Here is a 23,652-nt window from a genome sequence, read left to right as displayed (position 1 = left end):
TCCCTACTGTCGCCATACACCCCCACCGTCCTACCTTACCCCCACAGGCCATCCTCCTCCTCCGTGAATCCCGTCGTCTCTGCCGTGCCTTCCTCCGCACGCGTGACCCGGACACACTACGACGCCACCGGCAACTCCAGCGACACATTCGTAATTTGCTCGCGGCTAAGAAACGCCGGGACTGGCGACAGACATGCACCCGTTTAAATGCTACCCTACCAATAAACTCGTCCAAGTTCTGGTCGGCCTTCCGTCGCCTTACTGGATCTAAGCCCTCCCCCTACTATCCTCTTCTCCACGATGACCACCACTTCCCTGACGCCCTTAGTAAGGCCAACCACTTTGCCTCCTACCTGTCCGATGTGTTTTCCATCCCTGATGATCCCCGGTTCGATTACTCCCTCTTCCCAGATATCCGCGATCGAACTGACACCTCTGTCCCTCCCCTCGCTCCTGGTTTCCAGTACTTGGACAACATTCCACACACGGAACTTAATGTCCCCATCACTACACAGGATCTCATTACTACACTCCGCACCAAACGCAACACCGCTCCTGGTCACGATCGTGTCACCTACCGTCACCTTCGTGAAGCTCCTGTCTCTTTCCTCTCCACCCTGGCCAGGCTCTACAATGTAGTCCTGTCCACTGGTTACTACCCCGACCTGTGGAAAACCTCTCGTATCCTCATGTTCCTCAAACCTGGCAAACCGCCGTCCGCCGTCTCCTCCTACCGTCCCATCAGCCTTACCTCGGTCTTCAGCAAGGTCCTGGAATCTATCCTCACCCGCCGCATCCACCAGCATCTCCACCAGCACCGCCTCCTCCCCGTTACCCAGTGTGGCTTTCGGCCGTCCTTCTCTTCCGACGATCTTCTCCTTCACCTCACTCATCTCCTTTCCGAACAGCTCAATTCCCGTCGCTCCGCAATCTTCCTCTCTCTTGACCTCGAACGCGCATATGACCGCGTATGGCATTCCGGTCTCCTCTTCAAGCTCCAAACCTTCGCCCTTCCCATTAACTACGTTCGTCTGATCGGTTCCTTTCTCTCCCGCCGTCCTTCCCATGTCACCATCCATAACACCGATTCCTACACCTTTTTCCCCTCCGCCGGTGTGCCCCAAGGCTCCGTCCTCTCCCCCCTTCTGTACTTGTTGTACACGGCGGACATGCCGCCGCCGTCACCCCCCGTCCACCTTCTCCAGTTTGCCGATGACACCGCCTTCCTTGCCCTTGCCCCCACCCTGCAACGCTCCCAACGCCTTCTCCAATCCCATCTTGACCGGTTCACCGCTTGGTGCAACCAGTGGTTGCTCAAGGTCAATCCTACCAAAACCCAGGCGATCATTGTAGGCAAAACCACCCCTTCCTTCCGCCTCCTTCATTTCTATCTCACCGTTTATGGCCGTCCCATCGCTCTCACCCCCACCCTTAAGTACCTTGGCTTCACCCTCGACCGTCGCCTCTCCTGGACTCCCCATCTCCAGACAATCCAAGCCAAGGCACGTTCCCGACTCCGCCTCCTCAAGCTCCTATCCGGCCGCACGTGGGGTCTGGACCCCTCCACCATCCTCCACACCTATAAGTCCATCATCCGCCCTATCCTCTGTTACGCCCATCCAGCCTGGATCTCCGCCCCCCTTCCTTTTATAAATCCCTCCAAATCCTCGAACGCCATGCTCTCCGCCTTGCCTATCGCATCCGTCTCCCCTCCCCCACGCGGATCCTGTATGATCTTATCCCCTTCCCCCACCTCCTCCTCTTCCTCGAAAGGATACGAATCCTATACACCTCCCGTAAACTCGATCCTCCTCACCCACTCGTCTCCTCGATCATCTCCCACCCCCGCCCGCTGCCGCGCCTGTACTCCCATGTCCCACCCGGTCTCCATCTCTCCACCCTCCTCACCCTCTCCCAAGGTGGCTTCCGCCAGCTCCCCCTCCCTGATGATGTCCTCCTCCCCTCCATCTACCCCTCCTATCAACTTTGACCCTGCCCCCCCCACTTCCTGTGTCCTTTCCTTTAGGCACCCTCCCTCCCTTCTCTTCCCTTCCCTTCCCTTCTCTTTCCTTTTTCCCCGTCACCTCCCTCCACCGCTCTTCCCCCGGGCTTCCCCTCCCCCTTCCTCCCTCCCCCCTTTCTCCCCTGCCCGTGGCATCTCTGCTCTCCCTTCTCGCTCTCCCACTCCCCTTCCTCCTCCTCCTCTCTTGGCAGGTCCCCAGACTCGCACACGCATAGTGAACATTCGCGCGCCGGAGGTCATCGCCATTAGTGTCTCGTGTGCGTGTGTCTTCGTTTGTGTCTAGTGTTTGTTCGCCGGAACGCCGCCACTGTTCACGTGTACCATCGCCATCGTCCCTGTTTTGTGCGCCGTGTCCACGAGTGTCAGTGATGTTTTCTCGTCAGGTGTGAACGGCTCCGTGTTTTTTGTTTTTTGGTGTCTCCATTGTTTTGCCCGCCATTTTTGATTGTATTCTCTGTGTCCCCTCTATTTCTTACTTATTGTAAATCTCAAGGCTGAAGAGCGGCGTACCCAGCTGCTGCCAGCCCGCCTTATGTAAGGTGATAAAAATTACAATAAAGGAAAAAAAAAAAAAAAATTATGTGCGATGAGAATCAGCAGTTTTTCACTAAGAAGTCATTTTTGGCAGAGGCTCCATCTAATACGGTGTGCGCCTCTTATCAGCGTTGAAGCATCGCCGTGTACGCGCGCTGGCACCTGTAAGCCGAACGTGAAGAGGATAAGTAGTAACTACGATGCGTAATAACGTTAATACGTCATTCATTTCACAATCCAGAAGCACTGTTACTGATGCGTTTCGAACGAGCAAGACGGAATTACTCTGCTAGAAAATAAAGTCGCTACAAAATAATAATATTAAACATTGATGATCACTTCCTTTGTAACGCGTAACTTAATAAAACGTGCTTCAACTTCTATCTGATGGAGCAGAGCATGTTCGATATTGGAAAATAATTCAATGAATAGAGAACCTCAGCCCATTAAAATAATGTTCGATTGAGGACGAGGCTGGAACGACATAACCAGGCAGTCCAACGCCTGGACAGCCAGGCGTGCAGAAGACTGCAGGGGTTTGAGCTTCTGATACACAGGCCTCACGGCCAACTGTGACGTCATCGCCGCTAACCCGTCGCTGCATTACCGCAAGAGCCTGTGATTTTCTTCTATTGTGTTTGCTATCATTTGCAAAATCTTACTGCTTGTTAAGAAAAACGTTGTGAGAGAAACCGACATACACCACAGCCTGTAAATTACACTATTAGAGTTACTGTGATAGAGATAGTTTTAGTAAAAGTTAGCAGACAGGATGAAATAATTATTCTGGTGATTGTAAGTTTAATTACTTAGTCAGAACTGTAATTCACTGAGACGTAAATGATTCACCAAAGATCGTATCTATATTGTCGCCTGGGTTAGTTTAATTGTAAACTGTCATGTAACCAAGTTTTAACAAAAAAAGACCAACGGGAGATTTCATAAATCTGACACCTCTGTCTGTATGTGCCATCAGAAGTATCAAATATGTACCAGAATACCGCTGTTAATGAAACGAAATCTTTGTCAGTAAAATATAGTCTTAATATTATACACTTGCAGTGTTAACAATGCAATTACACGTATTGCGAAGAGAAAATTAGGAATGCTGGGAAAATTATCAATGCAAATGTTTGTTAAACTGTCACAAAATTTATTCCAAACTACTTTACAGTTGATAGTTTTCTCTTTTTGCTGTAATTACCGTTATGGCTATCGTTAATTTTTTAACATAATTATTGAGAAACATATTACATGATACTTTTACTACCCACTGAAGAATTCTGTCGCCTGTGTGATCTGCCTGAAGTAAAAGAAGACCCCCTTAGGTAGAAGTCTTTATTTTTAATAACATCTAATCTTAAAAAGTAAACTTCTCTGGGAAGAGCATCTGATGAAGCCGGTTTGATGTTCTGCAGAGACCATGATTTCAACAAGCGAATAAGCAGAAATAACAACATTAATAACCTCATTGTCCTTCACTGTTTTCTATTGCTGATAGTGTTTTACCTCACTCTAGATATGTTTTACGTGTCTCGCATCTCAGCTTCTTAAGAACAGCATTGGTACAGTACCCTGAAAAGTATGTGTAAAAAAAGGCAATTATTCCTCACCAGACTGAATTTGATACATACTGAAATCCATTGTGCAGTCAAAGTTCGGTTGTTGTGGTCGTAAGCTGACATCATCTACACATTCAGCTTGCCAAGAGTCTAAATCTGTTCCAACTTCTCCAAGAACAGATGTTGGAATTTTCAAGGGCAGTGGGGCCTGAATTCTTAGCTTGGAAGCAATTTCGAATACCTGCCCCAGAGATACCAAATACTGTCATACTGCCATTGTTTGATATATTCCATATCTTTTTTCTGCAGCATCTGTCTAAACCGTTCCTGGCAAAATATATTTAAAACTCGAGTCCTCAGTGCAGTACTTGGACATTTCTAGAAGAGCCTGAGGGGTATGAGACATGTGCAAATGAGTGTCATTGGATAATCCAAATGTGTGATCAGGACAATGTTTCCATATATTCAGCCGTGATAAAAACCTTTCGAAATATCTGATACTGTGCTGGAAAGTTGTTTCTGCAGTGCATCCTTGAAATGGATACCTCTAAAGGTCAGCTAATATTTAAAATGTTCCACCAAATACAAATTAATTTTGATGGATTTAGCAGTGCTTTCAAAACTTTCAGTAAGATGATGTTCCCCCAGGGCAAACAAACCTAGAACAGTCCTCCCATTGAAAATATTAAACACAAGTTTGAAATTTTGTCACTCTAGGTTGATTTTATAAAGGACTTTAAGTTTCTTAGCAATAATTTATGATCTGTGTACACTCCGCATCATGCAGCTTCTTAACTGCAGAGATTTACGCCATAATAGGTTGTGTACTTTCTGAAGCAGTTTCAAACTGAGGGTACCTTATGTCTGATCTGGATCTTCTTTATTGATCCAACTGTATGTGACACATCTTAATATGTGAACGAAATATAAAACATAAAAAGGGGTTCTGTGCCTTTACAAGGGAGATTGTAAACAACTGTCAGCTGAGAAGGGGGAAGCAAAAAATGATGTGGCCTGTCTGTTAACTGACATTTTGTCACTAGCAACATATACTAATTAGTGAAACAACATGAACTGATTCACAAAGAAATTGGAACTTCTGATTTGTATACAACAGGTAATTTCCACCTAGCTGCTCAACTGCTGGATGTGTTTGGAAATGCAGACAAATCTTATGCCGTGTATTAGTTTGTGCTCCTTATAAACTTGTAAGTGTATGGTGATCTTGAAAATAAAATACTACGAAACATAATACAATCTGGCGAGTATCTATAATCCTTCCTTTGGACACCCACTAAACTCACTTTATCACATAAAAAAGTAATGTTGTTACTTTCAGTCTCTTCAAAAAAATTTACCGTATTTTTTAAACATTTGGATATTAATAGTAAGTACTTTATTACTGAGGTATCATTGTTCTTTCTGATGAATTTTTCCAAGTTATCAATAGCGTCAATTAAGTCATTTAATCCCTCTGTGCATTACCTACATTTTATGGACATTTAAATACCCTGCGTCCAAAGGACCTGTTGTGTCTAATTCGAGAATTAAAATGGAAAAAGTATTTCCTGGATATGAACATGCAGAAAAATTTTGTTTTAAAGTTTATCAGTATAATAAAAGACAGCTGTGATCATGTTTAACGCTTTTATTAAATCAAAAGTAGTACATTTTTAACCCTGAATAATTTTCATTAAATAAATTACATTACTAAAACTGTTCTCACACTGGCGGTTATGGTATTCACAAAGAACAAATCGCTAAGCATACAAGGATGACATTAATTTTTACAATTGTTATACACCACACTGCTATGGTCCTTGCACACGTTTTGTGCATTTACAGAACACTGTCTTGGTTTTTCTGTCCTTTGAAGCAGGGCACAATGAACACCGTCTCTTCTGACGACTCACTGTGCTGTTGTTACTACTGCTGTTTTGTGTTTTAGGAATAGTAATGAACTTTTCCCTATACAGGTAGATGGATTTCTGTGGAAAGTGATTAGGCGATCTTCTGGTCATAAACGGTTATATCATCTCAACTGAAATATCCTTAATGAATAGTCTCCTCTTGTGCAAAATCCCTTTGTGATCCATGGGATGTTGTGTTTTGAAAAGAATAAAGCGATTTAGACTGCGTACATCCCTTATGGTGTACCAGAGAGCCACTGGTCAGCGTTTAGTTTGTCCTTTGCATGTATAATCAGGCACTAGTTGATCCATAACATCCACACCATCCTTCGTTTGGTTAAAAAATTTCACAATCTCAGATTTGGGTACTGTTCATCTACAGATTTGTCATGATTCATGGAGTGTAGGAGGACTACACACTTGCTTTTCTTTGGTGAAAAACCAACCATCTTCATTTGAATGTCCCGCTTTGCTCCTGTCTGTCATCACCTCTTTTGGAATTTCTCTTTTATTCATCATTGTTGTTCCCACAACAATTAGGTTCTTATACAACACATGTTCTGCCAATGGTACACTTGTAAAATAATTATCTACAGTAACATTTCTGGCTGCACCAGCAATATTTTGCCTGCAAGGGTGTTCTCTGTAGTAAGGCCCACATTTTTCTGGGGTGGCTCACCTGGTCCTCTTCCCGTGTACACAAGCCTGTCAGTGACATAACCAGCTTAGCTTTGCACATCCAGAATATCTTCATTTCATACTTTCCAGGCCTGTTTGGCATATATCGCGCAAACCCATAACAGGCCCCTAAATGGAAGTAGCTGTTCATCCACAGTTACATTACTTTTAGGTATCATTATTTTCTTGCACTGCCAGTAAATATTTTCTGTTTGTCATAGGATACAAGATCAAGCTTATCGGTTTGTCACCTAGCCTCTTTGTTCTTTTGTCATCGATTCTAATGAATCTTCTTATTGCCTGAAACCGACTCACAGACATTGTAGCTCTACATAACGGATTGCAATACCTTCCCTGAAAAAGTTCCTTGATTGGAAGATCCCAAACCTTATCCTCTCCAATATGAAGTAAAATCACCCAGAAGGCGAACATTTCGTCTCTAGCTACATCATTCCACTTTATTTTTCTTTGCACAAAAACTCTTCTTGCTTCTAAGTTTGTGCGTATCACAATTTCATCCGCAATGGCTAGAGGAGTAAATAAATCCCAAGTATCTTTGGGGGTGTTAGTGATGATGCCCCTTGCTGGTCCTGGAATACTTATTCACTAAATTATGTGCAGGCATTTTATTTGGCACTGGGGACACTAACCCCACTGCTTACCATTTGGAGCAATATATATGGTAGCATTTTCACTGCTTATTTGTCCTGAGGCATTATTACCTATGTCATTGTCATCATTATCATCATCATCGTCACTAACACTAACACTAACTAAATTTCGCCAAATTGTGTGCAGGTATTTCATTCGGCACTGAGGGGCACTTACTCCATTGCATACCATTTGGAGCAATATATATGTTAGCATTTTTATGTTTATTTGTCCAGAGGCATTATTACCTACATCATCCTCATAATCATCATCATCATCATCATCATCACTATCATCACTACTAGTCTGTTCTCCACTCAGAGAGCTGCATGCCGCTCCCTGAGGACCAACTTCATGGTTTTCATCTGAAGCTATACTTTATCTAAAAGAAAATCATCATTATCAGCTCCCCATCGACTAACAACTGATTCAAAATTTGGTCTTGATAAGTGTATGCTATCTCCTCTCCTGCTCCTTTTTATAGATGTAGATTCTGACATTATATCTGAAAAAATAATGTGAAGAAATAACCTCTCTTCTTCTGTCAACTGAAGGATTGTAACTGTTGTTCATTTTATTGTTTAGTGTTAAAAGTGACACTTACCTTTCTTCCTCGTTCGTATCGAATATCAAACACACCACTGCTGAGCAGCAAACTCCCACAACATTACTGTATTGCTTCACATACTCGTAATAACCCACTACAATATTTCACTTTGTTACACAACACAGGGATATGCTATCTGTTGTGAGTTGTAACAATTATATTTTGTGCCATGATAACAATGTTTAGGTGTACCAATAGCGCATTCTCTGAATTCCGACAAAATGTAGTCGATTACATCCCAATCTAATTTGATAACACTACAACATGATCCATAGCTTACATCGGGCCCATGTTATGTAAGTGTGTGTATAAAGACGAAAATGTAAGTGTCACTTAAAACTAATCTTGATTTCTAAGGGTACCTTTACCGTGTTACTGGAAACTGCTAGGGAGCATACCTGATAAGCTGGGGCTCAATTTTAAAAACTTTCAAATAGTAATTAAAAGTTAAAACTGTCTGCAGTTCTGGTGAACCCAAGGTATGCATACCAGGGTCTAATGGTTCAGAGTTAATGGGAACGTCCTTGTACCAAGTTTTGTGGTTCACTTTTACCAACATGTAACTGCATAGTCGGGCCAGTATTCACCACGACAGAACATGAAAGTGTAAGAGTATCTGTCGTTTCTATTAGAGCAAAACTAATTACACTGTATGACTTTATAGCATGCCAATCTTTGGATAGCTTTAGCGGATCTAAGGACTAAAGAAAGCCATTTAAGTCCACGAAACGTCTTTCCTGTTCATACTGGGCACAAGTTGCCAAATTGGCTGCAATAGCTAGTTCAAAGTTTCTGTTTTCCATCGCTTCCATTGAACAAGAAGCTGACGAGAGGTAATTCAAACAGACAGAATCGATGGTACAGTTACTGGTTTAAGACGAGGTTTCAGAAGAGGCACAGAACATTTCTTTACTGTGGATCTGTCGAAATATTCACCAAGTCTCAGAATGAGGTCCTCAGTGAAATGGAGTCCGCAGACTTTGAAATAATGACAAAAACTTTTTTATCAGCTGCATATGATAATGCCCAAAGGGCAAGATTGCCATTAATAGTAACGCACACATGCGATTAGTGTCAGTTAATTTCAGAACAAATCAACAAATACTGACTCGGTATTTTGAGTTATAAAGCTGCATAAGTAAATTACAATCTGCTAGGGATTCAGTACTGCATACAGTGAACTTTCTGTGCCGTAGATTGGCATCATGTCAACTGAAATTACGTTGTTCCTGAACAACTGAATATCATGCTAACACGAATACACAGCAAGCTGGCCATCCTCTCTATATTAAAGCACACATACTGTGACACAATCTAAGTCACTTTGTAATGTCTCTTAGTAAAACGCATATTATATGTGGTAAAAAAAGGGAGGAAAGAATAATTGAACTGGATGATTGTAATTGCGTGGACAACGATTGTGTGAATTTTATGTAATAAAGAGAAAGCATTATGTGTCATGTTTTGTTCTTGTATAGAATTATGTACTGATTTTTTTAAGATAATATCTGTGTCGGCGAGTACTGAAACCGCCACAGACGATACTTATTAAATATCAAACAAAGATGAGAATATGTGACAAGTATAAATAGTAGTGACCGAATATTAATTTCTCTGTCGTCTTCTTGGAGTTATGTGAGTAGGAAGAGCCTGTGACGTTATATTGTATGCTTGCGTAGCATTCTTTTGTCAAGATCGAGAGACGTACGCCATTCTCATTGTAAAGGTGTGTAATAATTTAATCTGTTAAAATGTTTTGAATAGAATTACTTAGTGAAAACTTGCATTATGATTTGTAATAAGCTTGTCTGGTATTTTATCCCATCCTTTTAAGACATATTCAGTTATTTAAATATTACTCGTGGTGCAGAACTGCGCTACGAACGAACGAGCCGCTGCCGCGGCGCATTCAAACTGCATTAAATGAAACCAATCATACCGCAGAGAAGTGGACAGGTAATAGTAAACTAAAATTATTTGTTTCAGCTTTCGCAATTGCAGAGCAGAACAGCAGATTTTATGATGTGTTTCACAGGTTAATGCTGGCTGCTGATGATATAAATAGTATAAATAGTAGTGACCGAATATTAATTTCTCTGTCGTCTTCTTGGAGTTATGTGAGTAGGAAGAGCCTGTGACGTTAAGAGTGCAAAAAGATAATTTATCTTCATAACATAAAAGAAATCTTGCTGTGCTGTGCAGAACAGCAGATTTTATGATGTGTTTCACAGGTTGATGCTGGCTGCTGATGATATAAATACACTCCTGGAAATTGAAATAAGAACACCGTGAATTCATTGTCCCAGGAAGGGGAAACTTTATTGACACATTCCTGGGGTCAGATACATCACATGATCACACTGACAGAACCACAGGCACATAGACACAGGCAACAGAGCATGCACAATGTCTGCACTAGTACAGTGTATATCCACCTTTCGCAGCAATGCAGGCTGCTATTCTCCCATGGAGACGATCGTAGAGATGCTGGATGTAGTCCTGTGGAACGGCTTGCCATGCCATTTCCACCTGGCGCCTCAGTTGGACCAGCGTTCGTGCTGGACGTGCAGACCGCGTGAGACGACGCTTCATCCAGTCCCAAACATGCTCAATGGGGGACAGATCCGGAGATCTTGCTGGCCAGGGTAGTTGACTTACACCTTCTAGAGCACGTTGGGTGGCACGGGATACATGCGGACGTGCATTGTCCTGTTGGGACAGCAAGTTCCCTTGCCGGTCTAGGAATGGTAGAACGATGGGTTCGATGACGGTTTGGATGTACCGTGCACTATTCAGTGTCCCCTCGACGATCACCAGTGGTGTACGGCCAATGTAGGAGATCGCTCCCCAGACCATGATGCCGGGTGTTGGCCCTGTGTGCCTCGGTCGTATGCAGTCCTGATTGTGGCGCTCACCTGCACGGTGCCAAACACGCATACGACCATCATTGGCACCAAGGCAGAAGCGACTCTCTTCGCTGAAGACGACACGTCTCCATTCGTCCCTCCATTCACGCCTGTCGCGACACCACTGGAGGCGGGCTGCACGATGTTGGGGCGTGAGCGGAAGACGGCATAACGGTGTGCGGGACCGTAGCCCAGCTTCATGGAGACGGTTGCGAATGGTCCTCGCCGATACCCCAGGAGCAACAGTGTCCCTAATTTGCTGGGAAGTGGCGGTGCGGTCCCCTACGGCACTGCGTAGGATCCTACGGTCTTGGCGTGCATCCGTGCGTCGCTGCGGTCCGGTCCCAGGTCGACGGGCACGTGCACCTTCCGCCGACCACTGGCGACAACATCGATGTACTGTGGAGACCTCCCGCCCCACGTGTTGAGCAATTCGGCGGTACGTCCACCCGGCCTCCCGCATGCCCACTATACGCCCTCGCTCAAAGTCCGTCAACTGCACATACGGTTCACGTCCACGCTGTCGCGGCATGCTACCAGTGTTAAAGACTGCGATGGAGCTCCGTATGCCACGGCAAACTGGCTGACACTGACGGCGGCGGTGCACAAATGCTGCGCAGCTAGCGCCATTCGACGGCCAACACCGCGGGTCCTGGTGTGTCCGCTGTGCCGTGCGTGTGATCATTGCTTGTACAGCCCTCTCGCAGTGTCCGGAGCAAGTATGGTGGGTCTGACACACCGGTGTCAATGTGTTCTTTTTTCCATTTCCAGGAGTGTAGTATAAATAGTAGTGACCGAATATTAATTTCTCTGTCGTCTTCTTGGAGTTATGTGAGTAGGAAGAGCCTGTGACGTTAAGAGTGCAAAAAGATAATTTATCTTCATAACATAAAAGAAATCTTGCTGTGCGTAGTTCTGGCCTGGCAAACCTTATAGTAAAAACATCTTTTTCTATGATAATAGTCCCATGTTCTCGTGTTATTCGTGGTACTTATTGGTGTTTTACTGATAACAAAAATCGACTGCAAAATTTTCATGTTGAACAATCATTGCATACTGTAGCAACAGTATTGATAACGAAATAATTTTCATTAACCTTTTCAATAACTGTAAAGTTAGGAGGATATGTTGAACTTTATGGCAAGTTACAGTAACGAAAAAATGTTCCTTTAATAGAAAGCCAGATCCAGAATAATAAGAACATAATATATATTGTTTTGTTGAACATTAATGATCCAAAAAAGTCGCAGCACAGCATCACTAAAAGGTATTTCAGGGCTCTTTTCGTAGCAACATGTTGTTGTTGTTGTGGTCTTCAGTCCTGAGACTGGTTTGATGCAACTCTCCATGCTACTCTATCCTGTGCAAGCTTCTTCATCTCCCAGTACCTACTGCAACCTACGTCCTTCTGAATCTGCTTAGTGTATTCATCTCTCGGTCTCCCTCTACGATTTTTACCCACCACGCTGCCCTCCAATACTAAATTGTATTCTTGATGCCTCAGAACATGTCCTACCAACCGATCCCTTCTTCTAGTCAAGTTGTGCCACAAACTTCTCTTCTCCCCAATCCTATTCAATACTTCGTCATTAGTTATATGATCTACCTGTCTAAACTTCATCGTTCTTCTGTAGCAACACATTTCGAAAGCTTCTATTCTCTTCTTGTCCAAACTATTTATCATCCATGTTTCACTTCCGTACATGGCTACACTCCATACAAATACTTTCAGAAACGACTTCCTGAGACTTAAATCTATACTCGATGTTAAGAAATTTCTTTTCTTCAGAAATGCTTTCCTTGCCATTGGCAGTCTACATTTTATATCCTCTCTACTTCGACCATCACCAGTTATTTTGCTCCCCAAATAGCAAAACTCCTTTGCTACGTTAAATGTGTCATTTCCTAATCTAATTCCCTCAGCATCACCCGACTTAATTCGACTACATTCCATTATCCATGTTTTGCTTTTGTTGATGTTCATCTTATATCCTCCTTTCAAGACACTGTCCATTCCGTTCAACTGCTCTTCCAAGTCCTTTGCTGTCTCTGACAGAATTACAATGTCATCGGCGAACCTCAAAGTTTTTATATCTTCTCCTTGGATTTTAATACCTACTCCAAATTTTTCTTTTGTTTCCTTTACTGCTTGCTCAATATAGAGATTGAATAACATCGGGGAGAGGTTACAACCCTGTCTCACTCCCTTACCACCCACTGCTTCCCTTTGATTTGCCTCGACTCTTATAACTGCCATCTGGTTTCTGTAAAAATTATAACTAGCTTTCCGCTCCTTGTATTTTACCCCTGCCACCTTCAGAATTTGAAAGAGAGTATTCCAGTCAACATTGTCAAAAGCCTACTCCAAGTCTACAAAAGCTAGAAATGTAGGTTTGCCTTTCCTTAACCTAGCTTCTAAGATAAGTCGTAGGGTCAGTATTGCCTCACATGTTCCGATATTTCTACGGAATCCAAACTGATCTTCCCTGAGGTCGGCTTCTACTAGTTTTTCCATTCGTCTGTAAAGAATTCGCGTTAATATTTTGCAGCCGTGACTTATTAAACTGATAGTTCGGTAATTTTCACATCTGTTAACGCCTGCTTTCTTTGGGATTGGAATTATTATAATCTTCTTGAAGTCTGAGGGTATTTCGCCTGTCTCATACATTTTGCTCACCAGATGGTAGAGTTTTGTCAGGACCAGCTCTCCCAGGGCTGTCAGTAGTTCTAATGGAATGTTGTCTACTCCCAGAGCTTTGTTTCGACTCAGGTCTTTCAGTGCTCTGTCAAACTCTACACGCAGTATCATATCTCCCATTTCATCTTCATCTACATCCTCTTCCATTTCCATAATATTGTCCTCAAGTACATCGCCCTTGTATAGACCCTTCTTCAGTAAATGAAGAAACGTAGCAACATATTTTATCTCATATATTAGTTGTTACGTGAGCAATAATAAAACAAAGCAAAGGGAGCCGGCGAAAACTTGTAAGATGCTGAGCTTACCTTCAAATTCTGTATAACCTGGAAATATTCAAGATGTATTGCAGTCAGCTATACAGTTCTGATTTAGCTCTGTCCATTTAGGACATAATTTCCTCTGCAATGAGGCACACAACACATATATCAGCTGTGTAAATGAAACAAATTAAGTAATGGATGCAACTGTGAGAACTTCAGTTGGTTAAGACAAGTTCCTGCATAATGTTAGAAATCGAAATCAGTTATGGCTGGTGCTGCCATCGAACGGCGCGCCACGCAACTACCCCTTGCTGCAAGCCGTCGCCACAAGATGGGAGCACGGTGGGCAGCCTCACGCTTGTCGTGAGCGATCATTACTCGTGCAGTTTGTAGCGTAGAGCTCGCCGTATTCAGGTAACGCCACCTAGAAACAAAGCCTCACAGCGTGCGAAATAACGTCATACAGTATCGGCGCTTTGGCAGGCCTTGCAACACCGACTGTCCAATTAAGTGAATGTATCATTACTTCCTGCGTCTTGCAAAATCTAGTAGTAGTAGTAGCTTTATTCATCCATAGATCTCTTTTTTCAGGGATATAGGACATGTCAAAGAATTTAGAAATTTAGATCAATTTAAAATAAGTTAGTTAGAGACTGACACACACAGTGGTTACGGTTACTACAAGCCACACCACAAGTTGGGAAACGGGGCCAAATTTCTAGTAGTTTACTGTCGAGATTTTCACAAATGTTTTATTCATATCTTACAGAAACTAGCAGTATGGCAATAAACAGCCTTTTAAAACACGCCACTAACGCCAATCAAAGTAATTTATAGCAATACAAAAATTTATAAAAATTTAAAGAACATTAGTAAATCACCCACTCAGGGATGCTCAGGCTAGACACAATACTGACCAATTTAAATACGCTCGTAAACACAATTGTCACTCTCAGGCTGGTCACTGCACCGACTTTTAGCCAGCGAAAACTTGTAATAAGATGGCTTAACTTGCTGACACAATTAGAGCTAACCTCGTGCAAGGAAACATTACACCACTCAGTCCTGAATGAGCGACCACATGATCAACCAACAAGAAGCATGAATTTATTCATAACCCACAACAGAATAACGAAACAATTAAACTGCCAAAGCTACACCTCCCATCGGACAGTAACGAGAGGAGGAGGAAAGATCACTGTCTTCAATTAGACCGGTGCCAGGGACAGGAAACCCGGTCGCCGGAGGCCACATGGCCAAAGAGACGCTGGTTACGCAGACTTATTACTTAATGATTAAACCTTCCGCGAACTTAACTTGCAGTTATGCTCGAACAGGCCATACACGACCTCCGATGGCCAGGATCCACACATCCGACCGCGCACGCGTCGCCAGCGTACCCAACACGCCACGGTCACGCGACGACACGCTCTGTCACAGGATTTCACGTCTTCTCTGCAACATTGACGGGTAGTGACCGCTCCTTCATGGTAGGTGTCTCCTTTTAAACTCCAGTGTTGAAACGGAGGATTTAAAGAAGCTTGTTAACGTCCCACCAAGGCGAAATGAACAGCAACTACTCGCGGGGCGATTCTGTATACAACCAACACGCGGGGAGCTCTTCCGTCAACTCGACCCGCTCGTTACACACAACCGACGTACATCACGTGGCGATTCGGTTCAACCGACCACACCTGCTTCGCGCTGGATAGCCACACTGCCCTCCCGTGTCCACCAGACTCTCTGAGCGCACGCCCCTACTTCCCCGCCACCACACGAGGTTACAACTGGTCAAAGATCTCACTTCCTACATAGCAATTTCCCGGAAGCAAAAACGCAGATGTCGAAAGCAGAGGGACAAGACAACCAAGCAGCCACTTAATGACAGGCGACATATCAACAAACATGTCAGGGGAAGAAAAGGAAAACCAATACAATCTAAACACAAGGTGTAGCACAAGTCGATACATGGCATTAGATTTACTCCTGGTATACAATACTTCCTTTACACATAACTTATTAAATAATGTAATGCCACACTTCAATCATATCCCCTATCAGTCACTGCACACACTATACACAGATTGTTTCATAACACTTCACTCACTACACACCCACCCACCCACACACACCCACACACACACACACACTCTCTGGTGATCTCTGGGCCATTTTCTGTACCGCAACTTCCCGTTTGCTATCCTGAAAAACTGAGTCAGTATCCTTCAATAATGAGTGAGATGTTGAGTGCAGAAAGAGGAAGAGGTGTTAATATTGTTCTTTGTGTAGTTTGTAAATTGGCTTTTCAAAAAACGTAAGATAAACATGGTCATAATTTCCTTCACTGTTGTCTACTATAACTGCAAATCTCATATTCGCAATATTTCGATTTCTTTGAGGTGCAATGTTGTAATTTTAACATAACTCATAGAGTGACAATACATAAATCGTAATTTGCGCCTTTTTACATTACAATTAGCGATCCACGTCAGCGCTTGTTTTATGTAATATATATATGATCAGAATAAGATATTAACAAATTTTAATGGAAATCAAGCTCAGATGTGAATCACTAATTGTAAAATACGGCAGGAGTATACTATGTTCATTTCCTGTTACTATAAAATTACCGAATTACCTGAAACCTAGCCACCAAAATTTTGTTTCATACGAATACACATTTAAAGAAGCTGCACACAAATTATGCAAATGTATCGAAATCTATTGATTCATGTAATGTCATCAATGAGTAAGGAAACACACTTTCATGACTCTTTAAAATAATTGAGATATTGTGTTACATACAATTTTCACACACACACAAACACACAGACAGACAGACAGAACAAAAAACCACACACACACATAAAGAAAGCGAGGGTGTGGGAAGAAAAGGAATGTAATTAAATAAAAATATAAAACGACTTTTCACTTCACCTCATAATATGAAATCCAAACACTGTCTTACATGTCATTAAATAAATTAAAGTACACTTTAGTCATATTTTTTCATTCTTTTAAAACATTTTCCTTCGTAGTTGTATCACTACTTCTCTTAGTATAATTATTTAATACGATATTTACACAACAGAGCAGTAAGGAAGACCAGATAGATTCAAGACTATGTCTGTTTGTACTAAACAAATCACTGGGAATATTACAGGGTGCTACCATCAATAGCACACACCTTCAATTTGCCTGCTGCAGAAACAAAACTTCAGTTTCCTATACAATTTTTTGAAAAGTTAAATAATCATAAGTTCACATGCCACTACATATTCTTTGGGATGTGCCAAGCCTCCTAGATCCTTTGCCATTCTAAAATGATAATCCTACTTTACTTCATCTGAAATGAGAATTACTTTGAAATACTCACAGGAAGATTCTTCAGCACCTGGTGTCTCCTGGATTTCAAAAGTTGTTTAAAAAATATCTGACACCTTAATAACCACATTTCCAACTACATTAAACTGTACTAAAAGAGAAAACCTGCTCTGTACCCTAAGTTTTTGGGTGGTTTAAAAACCTGTCTAAGAGAAATGTGGTAATTTCCCCCACTTAGCTGGCGGTTTTTACCAAACCTTTCTAACTGTCAGTCTGCACTCTTCCAAGAGGCAAATAGGAACTGTTTTTGTCAGACAGCCAATAGCTACTGAAATCAATCAAAGTGGCTGTTGTATGTTTTGGAGCAAAGTGTGTCTCTTTAGAAAGTTTGCTGTTATCATTCAACCCATGCCTTAATCTAACCAAGACACAAAGCTCTTTAAAAAATCAAATATCTGATGGGAATTACAAGTTACAGGTTCCTATAAAATATTTCTTAGCCTCTGACACTGGAGTAATGTATTCACATTCACAATACACCACCAAAGATTTACTCTTTTTATAAATGTCACAGTGCTTTCCCGATTTTGAATTCCTTTCTTCGAGCCTAGTCTGCAGTGCAACTACTGTCATATCATTAAAAATACGAAGCACTAATTTAAAATTTTGCTTTTCAATTGAAGTTGTAAACAGAGATTTTAAAGTTAGAGAGTTTCCGTATTGTAATAAATCATCTTTTTCAATTATGTGTAGCTCTTTTAGTGCTGTGAATGATGCAAAACCTCCCTCCATGCTCTCACTGAAATCAAGAAAACATAGAATCTGCTCCTTTTCATTGAACCAGTTGTTACAGATACACTTTACAACGTGAACTGTATCCACAAAATAGTACAGTGGGCAGGGTGACAGTGTTTTACCTTTACTTCTGGCGAAGTACTGAAATTAGATATTGGTTTCTATTAATTGAATTATTGTCTGCCACTAATCCATCACCTTAAATCAAGCTGCTTCTAATTTAAGAATTACTTCTTTTATTTATGAGAAATGTACATCAGCCTCCATTGTTTTAAGTGGGAGAATGTATACCACATCCTTGTACGGTGAATCTAAAATTTGTATCATAAAAACTTAAGCACTGGTTGCACAGAAACATTCGTCAGAGTTGCAGGCACCACATACAATATTCCCACCTTAGTAATGAAGCTGGGTTTTCAAATGTATTTCATCAATTAAGAGAAGAACCGTTTTATCCTGTGAGGCAAATGTTCCATATTTCTGTGAGATATAACTCATAAGTTGATCACTTTGTTTTTCAATGACTGGTCTTGTTAAAAGTTTAGTACAAAACCAGGACAGTGTATTTGGATTTGGCATAGAAATGATGCCAGTGCTTCTGGGAAACTTATATCCACGTTTGGTAATAGCATTTACTAATCACGACATAATTAGAGAGTCAGCATAATATCCAAACTGAGACGAACTTTCACATTTCAGGAATGAAACCTATTCCTTTGAAAAATATATTTCACTTTCTATTTCTGGCAACTTCTGTACTAAATTTTGCAAATTATCTCCAATGAACGAGAGAGCATTACCAACAGGAACCTCGTCGTTACTACACACCAAATACATTTTCCTAAGAGCGTCACTCACCTCTTTTGTGTTGCAGACTTTTTTGGGAAGTTTCATGTTTCCAAGACATTTCACTTCCACATCATTAATAAAAACACTGAGAAATAAATCACTGTTTATACAGAGTAGCAAACAACTCTTGGCTAAGGATTGTGGTTATTTAATAATAAGCACACACTGTCATGTTAACTACAGTCCAGTCACTACGCTTATCACAGTCACTTATTTTACTTTTTAGTTGCTCTAAACTACAGAAAGAAGTCGCTCCTATCAACTTCTCCTGCGTTTCTACACTTTCTCGAATGGAATGTGAGGGGCAGTGTTCTCTAGTCGCTCGCTGCGACTTTTGGGGTCCTCTCAGGCTGATGTTGGAGTATTGGACAAACATGAAGGGTATCCCAGTAACTGTGAAGGTATAGCATCTGAAAAAGAAAAGTTTAACATCAGAAGAGATGCAACTATACAACCAGCTTCCTCCTTATGACATTGTAATTTGCAAATGTAGGGCTCTGCCTAACATTTGGTTCTTTAACCTACCTTTCCTTGAGCGTCGACGATCCAATGGTGCTGTTAACAGCTTGCCAGTTCTTGGGTGGTACATACTCGTACTGCTTAATATACCTTTTTCGCTGAAATGCAGCTCACAGACCTTAAAAGAAGCGTACAGTTGATTGTTAAAGATGTTATGAAAATGAACGTCAAGATGGGCGGAACTGTGTATTGCTTTCATGCGTAATACATTTTGGAATAAAAGTTATTATGTGTTACGCTTTATGTAATGTTATTGTAGTAGTTAACAAAAACAACGGTACTTGCAACTGAATGTTTACTAGACATCCAATCTTGTCTGTGAACAGCCGAGAACCATTTCAGTTTTAGAGATTCATCAGGCGGAAAATAAAACACAGAAACATTAGGCCCACTGCTGCCTGAGGCGTGCGCCGTGAGGCTTCGTTTGAGAGCGGCGCTGCGTCAGGTCCCAGACTCTCAGAGCTCTGACGGCGCCGTAATTCGCACAGCGCGGAACCGCGGCGCACCCTGAACACTGCCGGTACTCCACGCAGCACCGCGACTGGCGACACAGCTCTGCAGGCTGCGTGGCTGAGCGGTCGGCACCTCCGTCGCCCGGGTTTCCGACTCTCCATCTGCAGCCCACCCACCACATCGACTGGCAGTGAAATGATTAGCACTACCGCTCGTCACATTACTAATGTGGAACGCACACCTCGTCACCATCCAACAGCACCCACTGTCCTCGCCTCCAAGTCCCACTTAAACCGTCCCACAGAGCGGTGCGGGGCTGATCCTGTGTCCTTAGCAGGCTACAATACTTCCGTACGGACAGAACTTTACACGTCGCTCTTAACGGAACAAAATGGACGGATGTAACGGTTATTTCAGCAGCACCACAAGGAAGTGTGATAGGCCTTTGATGTTTACAAAGTATGCAAATGGTGTAGTAGGATGCTTCGTGTAACGTTCATGTCACATCCCTGCCCACGTTTGTTGCTGTGTTTTAATGCACGCTATAGGAAGATTTTGCTCCAAGAACCGAGTCTTTTATCACCTACATTTACTGCTTAAATATTAATACACAGCTACAGCGGTGCTGATGACGTTGTTTGCAGTTTTGTACTTCTGTCACGTTGAAAGATTCTCTTCAGTCGACGTTGGTTCCGTTCTTGTAGGCTCTTTTAGTGGCCGTAGCGACGTCAGAGATTTGACGTTTTAATTTTAATTTTAATAATTAACAGCCTCAGTTGCACCGTTTGCCTAGAATTTACCTAGGTTTGAGTAGGTGTAACCGAAACTTCTTCAGAATAACAGTAACTACCGTCTTTCCATAGTGGACATCGTGAAGATAAAACTACAAATCCATAAATTAATACACTGAAACCTAGGTAAATTGTAGGTAAACGGTGTAACTGAGGCCGTTAATTATTAAAATTAATATTTACACAGTTGCTGACAGGGCCGCGAAGTGGTGAAGGTATTTAAATTTGATGTTTTACCGGAATCCTGATATTCACGGTACACTCGTGAAATGTTGGGACGGAAAACTCCCCACTGCATCGCTACCTCGGAGGTGGTTTATCCCATTGCTCGTGCGCCGACTGCAACATCATAACAACCGCGTCAGACTCTTCTTGTCTTAGATACGCGATGCCGACCGCTGCGCCGTATTCTGCCTGTTTACATATGTCTATATTTGAATACGAATGCCTATACCAGTTTCTTTGGAACTGCGGTTATCCCATCAGACATTATGTCTGTTTTTGTAATCGTCAGCTCTCTTAAGAGTTTGGCGCCTACCCTTCGGTCCATCAATTCCATCAATAAGCCCTGACAGCAACTAAAATTTGTAATTAGCATTTCCTGAAGAAAGGGTGATATTGAAATTATTATTATCTTGTTTTCGCTGCAAGTAACGTCATCAGCACCGCTGGAGCTGTGTATTAATATTTAAGCAGTAAATGTTGGTGATAAAAGACTCGGTTCTTGGAGCAAAATCTTCCTATAGCGTGCATTAAAACACAGCAACAAAAATGTAACAAATGTGGGCAGGGATGTTACATGAACATTACACGAAGCATCGTAATACACCATTTACATACTTTGTAAATAGCAGAGGCCTCTCACACTTCCTTGTGGCACTGCAGAAATAACCGTTACATCTGTCCATTTTGTTCCGTTAAGAGCGACGTATTGAGTTCTGTGTACTTTGGAAAAGTGTCGTGTATTTCCGTTGATGGCTGCATGTCTCATGCGATTGTACACAGCTGTGCTCTTAAATCGTCCACTTAGGCCACGTCTTCACAAGCTCCAAGTTCACCGTCACCTCCATATCTACATACCCATATGTACATCTAAATCTACATGGTACTCTGCTATTCACACCTAAGTGCCTGGCAGTGATTCATCGAAACATTTTCCTACTAATTCTCTACCATTCCACTTTCGAATGGCGCGTGGGAAAAAGGAACACCTAAATCTTTCTGTTCGAGCTCTGATTCCTCTTATTTTATTATGATGATCATTTCTCCCTACGTAGGTGGGTGTCATCAAAATATTTTCACATTCGGAAGAGAAAGTTGGTGATTGAAGTTTCGCAAATAGATATCGCCGCAAATAAAACCGCCTTTGTTTCAGTGACTGCCACCCCAACTCGCGTACCATATCAATGACACCCCTACAGCGCGATAACACGAAACGAGCTGTCCTTCTTTGCACTTTTTCGATGTCCTCCGTCAATTCTACCTGGTAAAGATCCCATACCGTGCAGCAATATTCCAGCAGAGGACGGACAAGTGTAATGTAGGCTGTCTCTTTAGTGGGTTTGTCGCACCTTCTAAGTGTTCTGCCAACAAAGTGCAGTCTTTGTTTCGCCTTCCCCACAATATTATCTATGTGGTCTTTCCAATTTAAGTTGCTCGTAATTGTAATTCCTAGGTATCTAGCCGCATTGACAGCCCTTAGATTCGTGCGGTTTATCGTATACCCAATATTTATCCGATTTCTTTTAGTACCCATGTGGATAATCGCGCACTTTATTTTTAATTTTTTTGTTTAGTGCCAATTGTCACTTTTCGCACCACCCTAAATTCTCTCTAGATCATTTTGTAATTGGAACTGATCGTCTGATGATTTTACTAGACGGTAAATTACAGCGTCATCTGCAAACAATCTAAGGGGGGTGCTCAGATTGTCTCCTACTCGTAGATTATTTATGTAAATCAGGAACAGCAGGGGGCTATATAACTACGTTGCGGAACGCCAGATATCAACTCTGCTTTACTCGATGATTTACCGTCTATCATCTATCTGAGAGGAAATCACGAATCCAAACTGAGTTAATACTCCATATGCAAGCAATTTGATTAATAGTCTCTTGTGAGGAACGGTATCAAAAGCCTTCTGAAAATCTAGGAATATGGAATCGATCTGAGATCCCTTGTCGACAGCACTCATTACTTCATGGGAATAAAGAACTAGCTGTGTTGCACGAGAACAATATTTCTGAATCCGTGTTGGTTATGTATCAATAAGTCATTTTCTTCAAGGTGATTCATAATGCTCGAGTACAGTGTACACTCCAAAATCTTACTGCAAATTGAGGTCAGTGATACGGGTCTGTAATTCAGTGGGTTACTCCTATTTCCTTTCTTGAATATTGGTGTGACATGTGCTACTTTCCAGTCTTTAGGAACAGACCTTTCGTAAAGTGAGCGGTTGTATATGATTTCTAAGAAAGGCGTTATTGTGTCTGCATACTCTGAAAGGAACCTGATTGGTATACCATCTGGACCTGAAGACTTGCCTTTCTTAAGTGATGTGACTTGTTTCGCAACGCCTAAGATATCTTCTTTTATTTCACTCATGCTAACAGCTGTTCTGGTTTAGAATTCTGGAATATTTACTTCGCTTTCTTTCGTGAAGGAATTACGGAAAACTGTATTTAGTAACTCAGCTTTAGTGGCACCATCATCGGTAACATTTCCATCGCGATCGCGCAGTGACGGTATTGACTGTTTTTTGCCACTGGTGTACTTTACATACGACCAGAATCTCTTTGGGTTTTCTACCATGTTTTGAGACAATATTTCATTGTGGAAACTGTTAAAGGCATCTCGCATTGTTGTCCACAGTAAATTTCGAGCTTCCGTGAAACTTGGCCACTCTCGGGGATTTTGCGTTCTTGTGAATTGGCATCCTTTTTTCGTTGTTTCTGCAGCAGTGTTCTGACGTGTTTTGTGTACCATGGTGGATCAGTCCCATCTCTTATTGACTTATGCGGTATGAATTTATCTACTGCGTTCGATAGTGTATCTTTGAATTTGAGCCATATCTGGTCTACACTAACCAA

The sequence above is a fragment of the Schistocerca nitens genome, chromosome 11 (genome assembly GCF_023898315.1).
Source record: "Schistocerca nitens isolate TAMUIC-IGC-003100 chromosome 11, iqSchNite1.1, whole genome shotgun sequence".
Lineage (NCBI taxonomy): Eukaryota > Metazoa > Arthropoda > Insecta > Orthoptera > Acrididae > Schistocerca > Schistocerca nitens.
Note: the sequence above shows the minus strand (reverse complement) of the source record.